Below are 12,969 nucleotides of genomic sequence, written 5' to 3'. Positions count from 1 at the left end.
AGGGGACACCAGGGATCTTTGGTGCAGTTTCCACTCCAGTACCAGCAAGGGCTTCAACAGACAGTGTTTCCCCGTAGGTTTGAGGCTAAAGTACAAGTGTGACTTGGACCCCAGATGAAATCGGACAACCTATGGGATGGGGATCTGGGTGGAATTTTCTAGAATTTTGGATCTCAGTTTTATTATTATGACACAAGGCTAACCCACAGGTGTCCAGAGTTCCTTTGTCTCTCCCCGTCTCACTACCATTGCAGAGCATGTTTTCTTGTCACACATGTGCACAAAAGCTCACACTTGCTCATGCATACTCACACACTTGACAAAGCTTGAGATCTGAGCAGGACCTCTGCGTGTGTCACTGTAGACAAACATCTGCCTGGAAGGCATCATTCTGACAGATCAACCCTCTGCCATTAATAAGCACTACTCTTGACCTCTGACAAAGTCAGGCATCCTTACGGTGACAAAGGCTGTGTCTCTTTTTACCTTGTCCTGGTTGCTTGGCATGCTGATGTTTTGGCTGGTCTTCAAGCAGCCATATAGACTGTAAACTATGGTTGAAAGGGTAGAGCAACACATTCAAATAATTTTGGAGCTGCCACGCTATCCCTGGGCTGGTCTCCTCCAGCAAACTTGGAGTTTCTCTGAATATGTGAGAGCTATTTCCCTGCTCTGGTAGGACAGTGAGGACCAAGGCATGTGCCAGCATGTGTCAGGTGTGCTGCAGCTAGGCTGTGGTCAGAGCATGATGTTGCCTGTGGCCACTGAACATCTCATGCATGTATTTGCCTGTCTGTTTCATTCATAGGCCTCATGTATATGGATATTTGCTTATACATTTTATTTGTGTATCTCATGCATATGGATATTTGCTTTGTATTTCATTCATGTACTATTGTCAATCTGTATGGGAGATACTCAGCTCAGACTAATTTTGCCCCCACTGAAGACCATATGATTAGGAGGAGAGGTTCCAGCGAGATGCCCAGGGGACTGTCAGTGTCTGCAACAGTGTATGGGAAGGATACAGGTGCAAGTCTCAGGCCTGAAGGTCCATAGTGAGCAGTGGCCCAGCATGGTCACTGCCTGTCAGTTCAGGAGCTTGGGAGTGTGTCCAGTAGTGTTGAGTGTGTAGCCCCGCATTTCTCAGAGTTCTCTATTCTTTAGTAAGGGTACCAGAGTCCAATGTGGAGATGATGTCAGGAGACAAAGTACTACTGGGCACAGTGGATAGTTCCTCGTGCAGATCAGAAGCACAGAGAAGGAAGGCGTGGCCTGGGAAGGAGTGAGAAGAGGAATAGGAAGCAAGGAGGAAGCTAGAAAGCAGAGGTGAGTGGGGAGGAAGTTAGGAGGCAGAGGGGAGGGGAGAGGGCGGGGCTTGAGGGTGAGGACCTGGGGCCTGGGTTCTGGGTGAGGGCTGACCTCAACTGTGTTAAACTAGGGTGCATGTGGGAAGGGGCAAGAGAGAAGGTTCTCAGATGGGCAGGGGAAGGGCTGGAGAGTGGGTCAGAGGGTACCAGTGATGGAAAGGAGAGTTGCTTGGCTTCCTGGAAGGTTTCTGGCCCCGGCACTGGCTCTGCAGCCCCCGTGAGGAATGCATAGGACTTAGTCCCATTGACAACTAATGTCCCACCCTCCTGGTGCATTTACCTCTGTGTGTCTTTGTTTTCCCTAACCAGGTAGTGGGGGCAGAATAGGGAGAGGGACGATTAGTCATGGTATCACAGAGTCTCAGGTGTCCGTAAGGCTTTGGATAATCCCTGCCAACCACTGGCCTCCTACTGCCACTCAGGTGTTCCCAAAAGACAGGCGGAGTGTCCCCGTACATTTCATTTCTGCTCGTAAGGGCTGGGAGCTGGACCCCCTGAGCCACTGGGAGAACCTATCACTGGGGGTGGGGCAGACTGTAGGGGCACGCGGGACTCCTGGGGATGAAGGGATCACCTTTTTTTGGAACATGGTGTCTTAGTTTCATTTCTGTTTCTGTGATATAATACCCTAACAGAAAGCAATTTAGGGGAGACGGTTTTATTGTAGCTTACGGTTCCAGGTTGGAGTCTATCACTGTGGGGAAGGTGGGAAAGTGAAGGCAGGAACTTCACACAGCTAGTCACATCCACAGCCAAGAGCACAGAGAAATGAATTTGTACATGTTCCCTAGCTGGCTTCCTTGTGCAGTGTGGGTACGTCCTCTCATGGAACTCACATTTAGTGTTTCTACCGAAACACTAAAGCTTTTTCACTGGTACCTGGGAGCAGTGGCTTCAGGCACCTTTCCTGGCTCATAGTGTGGATGGAGGGACAAAGCTGGATTCAGGGGCTGCTGAGGTCACAGGCATAACACAAGCCATCTCAGAAAAGTAGGAGCAGATGCCTAGGTGGTGATGTCATGTTCTAGGCCATTTGGAGGACTGGATGTCTAATGTCACCAGCTGTGAGGCTTGGGGACTACTGTGTCTCTGTTGCAAGCTCCACCCCCTATTCCCAGGAAATGGGTCTCAAAGAGCTCAGGAGAGGCGAGGCCATAGAAGGAGCCTGGATTGGGCTGTTGTCCTGGAGAGAGAGCTGTCTGTCTGCTTCCTTGGGAACTGAAGCCAAGCCCTGGGTGGCAGGAGGAGCCAGAGGTCATGTTGTGTCTTTGTGGACTACTGAAGGCCTCCATTCCTGATGGGCAGTTCTGACTGAGGGCTAGAGAGGGCAGCGAAGCTGAGGGTCCCCGTGTCCTCCTAATTTGCTGCTTAGTCCCCCAGTGGGAATGCTGAGGGTGAGCCCCGGCAGGACAGTGTGTCTTGACCTGTTCCCTGCAGCTCTCGTTTTGGTTTCTTACAGATCCTTCAGCTTGGTGGCCTCCTGTGAGAGCTAAGAACATGATGTCTGTCCTGGGTACACACTGCAATTGGGTCTGTAGGAGGTAGTAGCCCTGACTCAAGAGAGCCACCATGCTGTGCACTACGAAGGAACCAGCTGTGTTCACTGAACAGGCTGGAGGGGACCACACCATGTCCTTGCTCCTGGCTGCCTGTGTTTGAGGCTTGGAATCCTGTGGTTGTGAGTACCACAGTGAGGCATGTGCTTGAGATTCCCTGTGTGTGTGTGGTGTGTGTGTGTATGGGGTATGTGTGTATCTATGGAGTGTGTGTATGGTGTGTGTGTATGTATGTATGGCGTGTGTGTGTGTATGTATGTATGGAGTGTGTGTGTATGTATGTATGGAGTGTGTGTGTATGTATGTATGGAGTGTGTGTGTGTATGTATGTATGGAGTGTGTGTGTATGTATGTATGGAGTGTATGTACGTGTGTGTATGTGTGGTGTTTGTGTGTGGTGTATGTGTATGGTGTGTGTGTATGGTGTGTGTGTGTATCTATGGTGTGTGTGTATGGTGTGTGTGTCTGTGTATGTATGTATGGATTGTGTGTTTGTGTGTGTGTATGTATGGAGTATGTGTATATGTATGTATGGTATGTGTGTGTGTATGTGTATGGAGTGTGTGTGTATGTATGTGTATGGAGTGTGTGTGTGTATGTATGTATGTATGGTGTGTGTGTGTGTGTATGTGTATGGAGTGTGTATGTGTATGTATGGTGTGTGTATGTATGTATGTATGGTATGTGTGTGTATGTGTATGGAGTGTGTGTGTATGGAGTGTGTGTGTGTGGTATGTATGTATGGTATGTGTGTGTATGTGTATGGAGTGTGTGTGTGTATGTATGGTGTGTGTGTATGTATGTATGGTGTTTGTGTGTATGTATGTATGGTGTGTGTGTGTATGTGTATGGAGTGTGTGTGTGTATGTGTATGTATGGTGTGTGTGTATGTTTATGGAGTGTGTGTATGGTGTGTGTGTGTGTGGGTATGTGTATAGAGTTGTGTGTGTATGTGTATATGTGTATGGAGTGTGTGTGTGTATGTATGTATGGTGTGTGTATGGAGTGTGTGTGTGTATGTATGTATGGTGTGTGTATGTATGGTGTTTGTGTGAGTGTGTGTGTGTATATATGTATTTATGGTATGTGTGTGTGTATGAGTGTGTGTGTGTATATGTATGTATGGTGTGTGTGTGTGTATGTATGGTGTGTGTGTGTGTATGTATGGAGTATGTGTGTGTATGTGTGGTGTGTGTATGTATGGTGTATGTGTATGTATGGTGTGTGTGTATGTATGTATGGTGTGTGTGAGTGTATGTATGGTGTGTGTGTGAGTGTGTGTGTGTATGTATGTATGTATGGTGTGTGTGTGTATGTATGTATGTATGTATGGTGTGTGTGTATGTATGTATGGTGTGTGTGTGTGTATGTACTTATGGTGTATGTGTGTGTGTGCCTGTTTGTCAGCATGTCAGTGTCAGCTACTGCACTGCATACATGTGATAGATGTGGGCCACTGTTTGGATCAAACTCAGAGTTGATGCCTAACTATAGAGTCCCTCGGATGGTGCTGGTGGTGGACCATCAATTAAGATCTTGGCAGTAAGAATTCCTAGTCTTTCTGTCCTGAGCGATGGTTTTGTAAGTACAGGGTGGAACTTCTTTTGTTTTCCTTTTTTCCTTTTTCCCCCTGCTTTTGGCCTCATTTACAGCATCAAAATGCATTATATTCAGGAGTCCTCTGCCCTGTGCTTAGCTATGTGCTACCATCAGGTTCCACACACACACAGATACACACACACACATACACACACACACACACACACACACACACAGTGGCACACAGGCAAGCATGCATGCACCCACGCACACTCACTCGGCAGGTTCTGTTCATTATCACCTTCTGCTAAGTGGTTCTGACTTTTTTTTTTTCCTTTTAAAAATTTCAGCCTGATCTTCGAAATGGGGACTTCCTGTATACATGACAAGAGTGAGTGAAGAAACACACACAGCATCAGCACTAATCACTGGGTGTGACCACCAGTTGTCACCCAGCACTGTGATCCTTGGCAAAGCCAAGGCGCACAGCTTCCTGTTTTGTAAATTGGAGGTGATGCTAGGCCAGTTCTGTTTCTTTTTTTTTCTTTTGGGTAGCTAAATGGGCTGGTGAATTTGCAAGAACTCTGTATACCGAAATGTTCAATGGATCTTTGAACCCAGAGCTCAAAGGCCTTCCTAAGTGAAGGACAGGGGAAAGTGGGTAGTGTGTCAACTTTCTGTCGCTGTGACAAAATGCCAGAAACAAGTAAACTTAAAGGAGGAAAGCTTAATTTAGCTCATGGTTTTGGAGGTTTCCATGTATAGGTGCTGAAGGGCAGGCTGCAGCCTGAGCAACCTGCAGTCAGGTATTTAGTGGGGGGGGGGGTTAGCTCACAGGACCTCAGCCATCACAGTGGGCGCGAGGTCATCGCGTCCAGATGGTAATATCTGTCTTGGTGCTTACATCACCTTCCCCAACTCCTGTGACTTCAGTAGGAAAGACTTCAGGAGACCTGGGTCCTGGCCCCAATATTGTGTCTGACTTTTTCTGTGATGCCAAGTTGCAGTTTTCCCATGTACTGAATGCAAGGATGGCCTCCCTTACTGAGTCAGAAGAAGTGTCCTTGTCAAGTCCTCTGTCCACATAGTCATCTCAGATCATCTCTGCATCCCAGATGGAGGTGTCCAACAGCAATCGTGGCTGTCACACACACCACATCGGGAGAGAGAGACTCTAAGTATTTCATAAGTAAATCTAAGGGTCACAGACACCCCATGAGATGCACCTCAGAACCAACTCCTGCCACAGTTGCAGAAAGGGTCACAGAGGTTAGTTATACAGAGGTCACAGTTAGTAAGCTAAGGGTGGCCAGGCAGTTTTAGCAGGTGACATGTTCCTGTGTGCCCACACAACATCCCTGTTTATACCTATTGTGTCTGGGACAATGCCAGTTGATACGTATTGTCTTGCTATTGTAATTATTAGCAATGTTCTGTTCACTTAAAGAATGTCCTGGGTAGATGGGTGGATGCTAAATGCAGGCTCATCACCACTGCCAGGACATCTGTCTGCGATGTTCTTTACTCCCCAAGCCTCTGGATCTTCCTATTCCATCCTTCCCATGTCAGTGGGTTACTCTAGCTGTGTATCGCCCTGAAATCCATGGTCATCCAGCCTCTTCAGTGAAGCCCAAGTTGCAACCCTCAACTCTAGTCATGGTTGGAACTGGAACTGAGTTCTGGATTCTGAGCACTGAATAGGGGACAGGATGTGTGGGCATTGGTGTTGAAGGAATGATGGAATTATCGGGTGGATCCACAGAGGAGTCTCCAGAAAGCTTTCCAACTTCTTGAGAGTACTCGGATGTTTCTCTGTCCTCTCCCTCAGAATCCCAGGAAAGTGGAGCTGAAGATTGCGGAGGGGCAGGAAGTACACCTTGTGAATGGCTTCTGTGACCTGTGCCTGTGTTGTGCACAATGGGAGTTCCTGCATAGATAGATAGCTTTGTGCAGCTAGGACTTCCTGGGACAGTCTCACCCAGGCCAGCTCTGGGGACCCCTGCTAGCTCCCCTGGGGGTTTTCTGCCCTTCTCACAACATTTTTCTTCTCCTCTCAGTTTTATCCTCAAATGAGAAATTCAGACCTATGCCCACCACACATCAAAGTAGACAGCCCTTTTAAGCTGATCTTGACAACTCCCCTTGGGAACAGGACATCTCCCATTCCACAAATGGGAACATCATAAAAGCGAACAGTGCTTCCTGAGTGAGTCAGACCACAGAGGAACCCTGGCGGGAGCCAGGCATCTGACAGACCTTGAAAACTGGTATATGGTCATTCCCCTACCTCAGTTCCTGAACACTCTCAACCTGGCCTTTGTTATAGTCCTTAAGCTGATTCCACAACAAAAGTGGGGAAGCCTAGGACCCTGGTGGCTTGTCACTGGGACACTCACCTGGATAACACAAAGGGCTCCCTCTCTGTCTCCCACCTCCCTCCCCTTCCTTCCTTTCCCTTCTGTATCCCAAGGTTAGCGATACACTGTGCTCATGGAACCTAAAAGAGCTCAGGATGTCCATAAATGCCAAATCCAAGGGAAGTAGGCCACCCTGCCTTCAGCCCAGGGATCTATGGTTCATGTGCATGGCTGTTTATGGTGTGAGGGCCATATAGCTGTGAAATTAACAAACTGCCCACCTTTCCATCTATCTCTCATTTTCAATTATCCAGCATTGCTCTGTACTACCCATCATTTCCTGCTAAACATAGGTGCCCTTCTTCTGACTTTTCCTGGAAATTGCTAAGCAGAGGCTAGGCAATGTGATGTATAAGTGGGTGAAAGGAGTCTAAGACTTGGGCTGTGCAATCTCAGGAAAGATTGGAAGACAGTTGGGGCTGCTATATTTAAGTAAACAAATAAACGAGGAAACAAGTGAAAATAGAAGGCCACAGATTTCTTCAAACTGAGACTGGTAAGTAGCTGTCTTTCTTCCAGAGATGGGTGGTGACATCAAACTTCCTTTGTTGGAGTCATAAGGTGGGCCTAGGCTTCCCATGGTCTTCTAGAAGTTGCCCACCCCTTCTCCCATTATGATGGGTGTGTAGCTGCCCAACCACAGCACTCCAGGCTCTAAGATCTGAAGCTGGAGAGAGTGGCTGTATGATGCGGTCTGAATCTTGAATGTCCAGCCGAGGCTTACATTTTGAATGCTTGGCCCCCACCTGGCTGCTTGGTTTAGGGCAGTTGTTTAACCTTTAGGAAGTGGTGCCTTCATGGCTTCCAAGATCACTCTGTCCTTCCTGGTCTGCTATGATGAGAACTGCATCTGCCACTCATTTCTGCAGCCACAGCTGATTTTCTCTGCCGTGTCTCCCCCCTTGATGGACTGAAACTCTCTGGAAATAGCTTTCCTCCTATCTTAGTTAGGGTCTCTTTTGCTGTGAAGAGACACTAAGATGACAGCAACTCTTAGGAAGGAAAACATTTAATTGGGGATGGCTTACAGTTTAGAGTCCATTATCATCATGGTGGTACACAGGTAGATATGGCGCTAGAACGGTAACTGAGAGTTCTACATCTGGATTGGCAGGTAATAGGAGGGAGAGAGAGCATCAGTGGGCCTGGCTTGGGCTTCTGAAACGTCAATGCCCACCCTCCAGTGACAAATGTTTTCCCACAAGACCATACCTCCTAATAGTGTCATCCCTATGAGCCCACGGGGGGCATTTTCCTTCAAACCACCCCCCCCAAGTTGTTTCTCAGTTTTTCCCTCATATTTGGATGTGAAAGTAACACATACAAAATATACTCCGTGCACTCAATGCCTAGGCACTTCCTAACCTTTTCCCCTAAGAGTTTGAACTGTCCAGATGGTAGGAGAGGAGGGCACGGTGACTCTCAGATTCAAGGCCATTTTAGATTGTCTGGGTGGTTGCAGAAATACAGAAAGACCTGGGTGTGAGGCTCTATCTCCATGCGGTAGTTTGAAAGAAAATGGCCCCAAATGGAGTGTCACTATTAGGAGGTATTTCCTTATTGAAATAGGTGTGGAAGAAGTTCACCACTGTGGAGGTAGGCTTTGAGATCTCATATATGCTCAAGCCACACCTGGTGTTTCAGACCACTTCCTGTTGTCTGCAAGTCAAGCTATAAGACACTGGGCTACTTCTCTAGCACCATGTCTGCCTGTGTGATGCCATACTCCCAGCCACCATGCTCCCCAGCACGATGATAATGAACTAAACCTCAGAACTGTAAGCATGCCACCTCAATTAACTTTTTTCCTTTATAAGAATTGCCTTGATCATGGTGTCTCTCCACATCAATAGAAGCTCTAATTAAGATACCCCAGAACTGTAAAAGCCACATAACTGCCACCGCTATACTCGGAGCTGGACCCTTCCCTAGAAGTCTCATTCAGAAAGTCTTGAGGGGGGCAGTGAACACTTGTGTCTAGCTGATGCTGGTGCATCTGGTCTGGCCACAAACAGTGTCCTGTGCATGATGGGTAGAGAAAGGAGACCATGTGATCCTGGATTTGGAATGATTATGCAGTGGAATGACTTGCCTACCCATCCTGGACTGCTACACGAGAGATGATTCTTTATTTTTCAGGCTATTGCCTTGCTGGGTTCTGGTTCAGCACCTCATCATCATTTTTTTTTTCTTACTGAATTGCATCTCTGGGAGTCGGTCATCTCTGGTTAATGTCTCTCTTAAAAAGAAGAAATGAAATTCTACAGTAGCTCTGCCTCTAGATGTGAGGAACTAGACCCCTATTAGAAATAATGACAGCAGTGGTGTGAGTTCAGGTATAAGGTTCAAAGTTGTGTCTACTTGGTTTGTTCCCTGCATCTCAAGCCTCCCATGTGCTCCCAGCCCTGTGCCTCTGTTTGATGAGGTGTCACTTTTCCTGTTGCTATGACAAGATATGTGACAAGAGCAACTGAGACATGGTAGAAGTATGAGGTGGCTGGCCACACTGTATCCACAATTGAGGCAGGCAGACAGACACAGATATATATCTGTATAGATATCTATATAGATATAGACATAGACATAGACAATAGAGAGATATGCTGGTGTTCAGCTGGCTTCCTCCTCCCTTCTCCTTTGATCTTTATTCAGCTCAGGACTTCAGCCCCTTGGATGGTGCTGCCCACATTCGCGTGGATCTTCCCTCACACTTCAGCCTGTCTGGAAACACCATCAAAGACACACCCAGATGTGTGTCTCCTAGGTGATTCTAAACCCAGCCATGCTGACAATGAAATTTAAGCCTCCTTCACCACAAGGTCAGAGGGCATGCCTTCATCCGGACATTCTGAACTCACTGCTGCCTGGTGTCCATCACTCCATGATTCCCAAAGTCACTTCTAGTGGCCAAGGAGTGGCCTTTCCGTCTTCTCTGATGAAAGTGAAACCCTGACAGCCTTCCTTCTCTGCCCCTTGCTTTCATGTGTGCTGGGGATGAACCCCGGAGCTTAATGAGTGCCGGCCTTGCTGTTTCAGCCACTGAGCCAGAAACCCTTCTACACCTTTCTTCTGAAACACCCTCCCTGGTGACCACTGATCTAAGAATGACCCCCATAGGACCATGTATTTGACTGCTTAGTCACCAGGGAGTGGCTCTATTTGAGAAAAATTAGAAGGATTAGGGGGTGTGGCCTTGTTGACCACATTGGAGGAAATTGGTCTCTGGGGGTGGACGGTGAGGTTTCAAAAGCCAGTGCCGGGCTGCCTGCTGCCTGGTATGTTTACACCAGAAGTACAGGTCTCAGATACTGCCAGTGTCTTGTCTACATGCTACCTGCTGTGATGGTAACAGACTAATCTCTGGAACTGGAAGCCAGCCTCCAGTTAAATGCTTCTTTTTGAGTTGCCTTGGTCATGGTGTCTCTGCACAGCAATAGAGCAGTGACTAAGAGACGTTTTCATGAACCCATTTTTTCCTGAGTCTTCTTGTGTGTTTCCAATGAGCCTTAATTGCCATGATTTGAAGATGGTCCTACTGCTCATGCATTAGAAGCTTACTCCTCAGTAGAGCAGAGAAGGAGGACCAGATGAGAGCCCATTAATGGCATTCTCATGGGGTGGGCTAATTGTCTCCTGTGGATTTGTTAGAAAACAAGATTGGGCTACCTCTTGATCACTGTCCCTCAACTCCTCTTACTCTTCTGTAGGTGGCTTGAGAGGACATAGCATGAAAGCCCCATCCAGAAGCCATCACCATAGTCCTGAACTTTCTACCTTCCAGAACCATGGGTAAATGCATTCCTGTTCAGGGAAATTTAGGAACAGCTATCAGAGTCTGCTGAGATCCAGGCTCACCCAGGGCCACAATGCATTCAAAATAGACTCATTAGCTTCCCTTGCTACCCCTCTATCCCTTAGGTGTCCTCTCAGAAGGGACCCTTCACCTACCTGCCCAGTGTTCATCCCCCATCCTCACAGCCCCAGTGCCTCCCTTTCCAGTCTCCTCAGGGCATCTTGGGAATCCACCCAGTCCACTCCTTTCACTACCCAGCCTCAGGCCTCTCCTCACTTAGCACAGCCAAGTTATTTATCTCCTGAGATCAGATAATTAGACTATTAATTCACCAAATGTCTAAGGCCCCCGTATGTGTATACATGTGCTAGGTGGTACAGATGGAAAAGAATTAATGAGGCAGTCTCTGACCCCCAAGCACTCAGAGCGGGGGCAACAGGTAGAGTGGTATCACATTAGGGAAGGGAAGGGAAGTTAAGGGAAGGGAAAGGGCAAAGCTAGGCAAGGCTAGGCAAATGAAGGGAATGGAATGGGAAGGGAAGGGAATTGAAGAGAATTCATGCAGAGTGCATGAAGTTCAAGGCCAAGATGTACTTGCAGGGGTGCTGAAGAGAGAACGTTGGCGATGGTTTATAGAACAGGCTGGACAAGAGTGTGTACCAAGTTCAAGGCTCTGACCTGGATTTCAAAAGCAATGGGGATCTGTCTCCTCTGGTCCAGGGGTAGGAATTATAGTCACCACTTAGGAGGTTAAGTTAACTAAACTCAAGTGTCCAGGGGTAGGGAATGAGCATTCATTTAAATGAGTTCTGAAAATACAGTTATCTGAAGGGACCATTAGGCATATATGAATTGGCGTCCTGTGGCTCTGCTGTCCATAGCAGGGAGCCCACCAGGGGCTGTCCAGCCCAGCCTAGTGCAACCACACCAGCCCCTAGCAACTGCCTTAGGCTGGTCACTGCATGTGAAGGTCACACTGGAGAAGTGGGGGAAACTTAGGATGAGAAGCCAAACACTGACCCCCACCTACAGAAACTAGTGCACAGCACACTGAACATGCACGTTCTGAGCTTCAACCACACCCAAGAAAGCGCAGGGGCCTTGCTGTAGACGGAGCACTTAACAAACCAAGCCCAGTTATGGTGAAGATGGAGTCTATGCCTTCCCTCCATTCAGAGATGTGCCTACCTATCAGGAGAGACACCATGATCAGGCAGGTGGTTTTGCCAGGATGAGACCCAGCCATTGCACTGGGGATGTGCTGACCTCTGCGACGTCCCCAAATGTGGGAAACTTGACTCAATAATTTGTGGTAGTGGGGGACTGTGTTCACACTCTCTCCTTAGAGAGAGGGGGAGGGAGGGAGAGAGAGAGAGAGAGAGAGAGAGAGAGAGAGAGAGAGAGAGATTGAGAGAGAGAGAGAAGTGCTTGTATTATAATTTCCCTGATCTCCTTGGAGGAAAATCCACTCTTTTCTTCATCCAGGCTGGGCAGGGTTCAAGGCCCCATACCTGCGAGAGCTGCTTGCTTCTTTCCTGGGGTGAAGGCTGGGGCATGTGTGCTCCTAGACCCCAGGAGAGTGAAGGGGCAGAGGGAAGTCCTTACTTCATGGGATTACCAAAGAAAGGGACTCCTTATGGGGTGGCCGGGAAGTCCACTGACTTTGTGGCAGGATGGGGGTGAGCGAGGAGAACCCTATGTGTCACAGGCCCCTTCTGCTCTGAACTGGCCTGCCCCCTGCTTCAGGGCATAGCAGAGGCCTGCCAGAGAGGATTGCCTCACATTTCCAGAACCCTCTGAGAACCCCCAGTTCCTGGAGATCATAGCCTTCAAGAGAGGCTGTGGTAAAGGTAAGATGAGGCTGTTGGAAGGCAGCTGTAACCCACAGGTGTGCTTGAGGAGTAGGCAATGTCTTAGTTATTGTTGTATTGCTGTGAAGAGACACGATGGCCAAGGCCTGCCTGTCTGTGCCCCAGCTGTGACTCTGTGTGTGTGCGTGTGTGTGCGCATGCGTGTGTGTGTGTGTGTGTGTGTGTGTGTGTGTGTGTGTGGTGTGGTATGTGTGTCTCTCTGTGTGTGTGTGTGTGTGTGTGTGTGTGTCCTGTGGTATCCACCCTGCTGTTTGCTAATCTCTTCCTGGGAGTGAAGTTAAGTAACAGTGACTAGAGCTTAGAGGGAAGCATCTGTGTCTTCATGAATTCCTTAGGGTTAGGAAGTTCAAGGCTCATGGTGGACACTTAATGAAAACACTCTGTGGGGGAGGAACTGTGTTGCCATGTACCTCTGTGAGAGCT

The 12,969-nt window shown here is 48.1% G+C and overlaps 1 non-coding gene across 1 annotated transcript; it reads left to right on the top strand.

The window, feature by feature from the left end:
• The first annotated feature begins 11,855 nt into the window (after positions 1-11,855).
• On the top strand, positions 11,856-12,019 carry LOC127213069 (U1 spliceosomal RNA). The gene has a single exon (XR_007833617.1). It is a non-coding gene; the product is annotated as a U1 spliceosomal RNA (small nuclear RNA).
• Positions 12,020-12,969: the final 950 nt, after the last annotated feature.

Source organism: Phodopus roborovskii, unplaced genomic scaffold, assembly GCF_943737965.1.
Source record: "Phodopus roborovskii unplaced genomic scaffold, PHOROB, whole genome shotgun sequence".
NCBI classification, from domain to species: Eukaryota; Metazoa; Chordata; class Mammalia; order Rodentia; family Cricetidae; genus Phodopus; species Phodopus roborovskii.
Note: the sequence above shows the minus strand (reverse complement) of the source record. Positions and strands in the feature narration are given on the sequence as shown.